We start from the raw sequence: 5,045 nt of genomic DNA on the forward strand, positions 1-5,045 counted from the left end.
CCTTTTTCTTCATACATTTTGATTTGTGTATGAAACGTTTTATCAATAACATAAAGAGATTTATGACATACGCACATTCATTTGTGGAATCAGTGTAGTAAAATAATATGTCAAAGTTAGATATTTCAATGCTCGTATGCAGTTTGTTGCCAAGATATAGTTTTGCATCAGCCCGGAACACTTCATTATGTAAACAATGACAGAATAGTTTAATAGATTCAGTTTCTAGTTCACAAAAACTGCATTCAAGTATATATTTAGAAATAAATATATTACACAAATATAATCTATGGATAATCTGAAAGGAGATCTCCTTTACTTCATTGGTCACCATAAATGTGTGTGGAGTGAGCCATGCACGACGGTAGTTTACATCAAACGATGAAGCCCAACAAAATATCGCAGAGGGAATAGACTTCCTGTAGAAAATATTACTTAATAAACGTTTGTTGAATTTCTTATCTAGTAAACCTATGCCATTCACCTGGATATCGCTTACAATAGGAGATATTCCAAAGTACGCATTACTCTGAAGTAAAGATTTTATCCCACTAGGTATAGCTTTTATAACAGTGTCTTATATTCCTTGCTTGAAACCTCAAAGTTGTATCTTTCCATAAATTCTCTCCGCGTAAATAGATTCCCACTAATACTAACTAATTGGCTGACAAGCCCAATGTTTTTCGAGTACCAGTTACGGTAAAATAACATCTTGTTCCATGTAATATCAACCCATTAGTCCATATAAAACATTTATGAGGTGAAAAGTTGTGTTTATATAGCAAAGCCCAGGACATTAAAGCCTACTTGTGAAAAGCCAACAATTTCACAGGACGTTTACCCTCAATATAGGGACATTGTAGTAAAAAATGTAAGCCCTCCGAGCTTCTGAAAAACAAAATGAGGTATAATATTCCAGAAACTATGAAGATTTTTTAAGTACCCTTTAACCCAGTTGACCTTGGATATCTGATTGAAGAGAGCGAAGTCTAAGACATTTAGACCGCCATCACAAACCCTGTTGGTGATAACATCTCTTTTTATCTTATGTGGCTTGTTTTTCCATGTGAAGTTGTACAATAGCCTATATAAGGTACAGCAAGTGGATTTGGAAATGTCAATAGATGAAAAAAGATAAGATGCAGGAGATAGCCCCTCAGCTTTGGATAAAAGCACCCTTCCTTGAAGACTTAAATCCCTCCCTAAGGATGAGGATACATTTTTTTGTTGTTGACAGATTCAGTTACAGGGTTCAAATTAAGATCATTCACAACCTTGAGATTTTTGGTGATCTTTACACCGAGGTAGGTTACAGTATCTTTTTCAGAGATGTTACAATCTGATGGATTGACAGCTCCTTTCAGAACAAACATCTCATATTTGGACTGTGATTGTTTTCAATTCAAATTGATTTTTTTTTTTAAATTAAGCTTCTTAGCTTTTGCTAGGACTGTCTGGAAGTGGTCTGAGTGAGGAAAGGAAAACAGAACATTTGCTGTTATTGGCAGAGAGGTTTGGAACTCTCTTTTTTATTGGCGTGTTAACTCATTTGGTGGTGTCACCATGCAAGGCCAAAACTCAACTGAACATTCATTACAGGCTGAAATTACAGCCAGACTTGCTGGAGGTCATTTTGCAGGGCTCTGGCAGTGCTACTCCTTGCGCAAAGGCGGAGGTAGCGGTCCTGCTGCTGGGTTGTTGCCCTCCTACGGCCTCCTCCACGTCTCCTGATGTACTGGCCTGTCTCCTGGTAGCGCCTCCATGCTCTGGACACTACGCTGACAGACACAGCAAACCTTCTTGCCACAGCTCGCATTGATGTGCCATCCTGGATGAGCTGCACTACCTGAGCCACTTGTGTGGGTTGTAGACTCCGTCTCATGCAACCACTAGAGTGAGAGCACCGCCAGCATTCAAAAGTGACCAAAACATCAGCCAGGAAGCATAGGAACTGAGAAGTGGTCTGTGGTCACCACCTGCAGAATCACTCCTTTATTGAGGGTGTCTTGCTAATTGCCTATAATTTCCAATGCGAATAGTCTGGATAGCCATTTGACTAGATGTTCAGGAGTCTTGTGGCTTAGGGGTAGAAGCTGTTTAGAAGCCTCTTGGACCTAGACTTGGCGCTCTGGTACCGATTGCCGTGTGGTAGCAGGGAGAACAGTCTATTACTAGGGTAGCTGGAGTCTTTGACAATTTTTAGGGCCTTCCTCTGACACCGCCTAGTATAGAGGTCCTGGATGGCATGAAGCTTGGCCCCAGTGATGCACTGGGATGTTCGCACTACCATCTAATGCCCACTACCCTACTACCAACCCCCTTATCAAACAGCTCTTACTCTAAAAGGGCATTATCATAATTTTCACAATTTCACAATATTATTCCAACCTCATAGTGTGGACATTCTATATACAATACCACTCAAAAGTTTGGACACACCTACTCATTCAAGGGTTTTTTCTTTATTTTTACTAATTACGACATTGTATAATAATAGTGAAGACATAAAAACTATGAAATAACACATACGGAATCATGTAGTAACCAAAAAGTGTTAAACAAATAAATACATATTTTAGATTCTTCAAAGTAGCCAACCTTTGCCTTGATGACAGGTTTGCACACTCTTTGCATTCTCTTAACCAGCTTCACTTGGAATGGTTTTCCAACAGTCTTGAAGGAGTTCCAACATATGATGAGCAGTTGTTGGCTGCTTTTCCTTCACTCTGCAGTTTAACTCATCCCAAACCATCTCAATTGGGTTGAGGTTGGGTGATTGTGGAGGCCAGGTCATCTGATACAGCACTCCATCACTCCATCAGCCTGCAGGTGTGTTGGGTCATTGTCCTGTTGAAAAACAAATGACATTCCCGCTGCTCCCGAGTGGCACAGTGATCAAAGACACTGCATCTCAGTGCTTGAGGCGTCACTACAGACACCCTGGGTCGAGTCCAGGCTGTATCACCACTGGCTGTGATTGGGAGTCCCCTAGGGCGGTGCACAATTGGCCAAGCGTTGTCCGGGTTTGGCTGGTGTAGGCCGTCATTGTAAATAAGAATGTATTCTTAGCTATCTTGCCTAGTTAAATAAAGGTTCAATTAAAAAAAAATAAAAGTGCAAATGTATCACAGCAAAATGCTGTGGTAGCCATGCTGGTTAAGTGTGCCTTGAATTGTAAATAAATCACAGACTAGCAAAGCACCATCACACCTCCTCCTCCCTGCTTCACGGTAGGAACCACACATGCGGTTCCGTTCATCCGTTCATCCGATCATCCGTTCACCTCCTCTGCATCCCACAAAGACACGGCGGTTGGAACCAAAAATCAAAAATTTGGACTCATCAGACCAAAGGACAGATTTCCACCGGTCTAATGTCCATTGCTCGTGTTTCTTGGCCCAAGCAAGTCTCCTTTTCTTATTGGTGTCCTTTAGTAGTGGTTTCTTTGCAGCAATTCAACCATGATGGCCTGATTCACGCAGTCTCCTCTGAACAGTTGATGTTGAGATGCGTCTGTTACTTGAACTCTGTGAAGCGTTTATTTGGGCTGCAATTTCTGAGGCTGGTAACTCTAATGAATTATCCTCTGCAGCAGAGGTAACTCTGGGTCTTCCTTTCCTGTGGTGGTCCTCATGAGAGACAGTTTCATCATAGTGCTTGATGTTTTTTGTGACTGCACTTGAAGAAACTTTCAAAGTTCTTGATATTTTCCTCATTGACTGACCTTCATGTCTTAAAGTAATGATGGACTGTTGTTTCTCTTTGCTTATTTGAGCTGTTCTTGCCATGATATGGACTTGTTATTTTACCAAATAGGGCTATCTTCTGTACACCACCCCTACCTTGTCACAACAGAACTGATTGGCTCAAACGCATTAAGAAGGAAAGAAATTCCACAAATTAACTTTTAACAAGGCACACCTGTTAATTGAAATGCATTCCAGGTGACTACCTCATGAAGCTGGTTGAGAGAATGCCAAGAGTGTGCAAAGCTGTCATCAAGGCAAACGGTGGCTACCTTGAAGAATCTCAAATATAAAATCTGTTTTTATTTTCTTAACACTTTTTTGGTTACTATATGATTTCATATGTGTTATTTCATAGTTTTGATGTCTTCACTGTTATTCTACAATGTAGAAAATAGTCAAAATATAGAAAAACCCTTGAATGAGTAGGTGTGTCCAAACTTTTGACTAGTACTGTATATATAAAACACAAGAAAATCTAGTTTTTGACTGCACTGCGCCTTTAAACAAAGAGTGCCTGAAAATGTATTCCTTCTAGAAAGCACAGATCAAAAACACTGTAGAACTGGGTTGAAACAATTTTGGTTTAAAAATGTGCACATAGCTTTCAGCTGCAATGGTTTTCAAATACCACTGTACAAGAGGACAATACATTATGTAGCTATCATGAGAAACTCATGCAGAGTGAAAACCAGGCCTGTATGAGTTGGATTGAAGCTCCTAATTGTATTCTGTCGTGTTGGTTGAAGTCACCGGTGTGTAATATCATCTGGGATCATCAACCATATTGATCCTCTATACCATTGTCAACAGTCCTAAGAGCTTCCTCAGCAAGTCTGTATCTAGTCTATGATACATGTGATTAATGACTACAGGCCCTATAGCAAGTGCTCCACAACATCATGGCATTGTTCTGTCTGTCTGTCCAAAGAGCTCTCTCAGCTCCCTTTTAAACTTAGTGTTTCAATCAATGTTATCACTTCAACTGGCTGTTGGTGGATTGGATATCTATAGGACCTCCGAGGCCTCACTTGTACCATTGATTATGAGCTATGGTTTGGCATGAATTATAAGATAGCTTCATTTTAGACAAAAGAAAGAGCAGAACTCTTGTCAAAAATGTTCTCTTCAACCCAATCTTGATAAAGGTACTTTATGTTCTTAGTATAAAAAGGTATTGTCACACATCCAGGACAGCAGGAAGGTTTCTCATTGGGTGAAAACAGAAGTGCTCCTAGAAGGCTCTGTAGCTTATATGTTTTAAGGTTTGATCACTTTATAAAATGATGACAAATAAGA

The sequence above is a fragment of the Salvelinus fontinalis genome, chromosome 19 (genome assembly GCF_029448725.1).
Source record: "Salvelinus fontinalis isolate EN_2023a chromosome 19, ASM2944872v1, whole genome shotgun sequence".
In the NCBI taxonomy this organism is placed as follows: Eukaryota; Metazoa; Chordata; class Actinopteri; order Salmoniformes; family Salmonidae; genus Salvelinus; species Salvelinus fontinalis.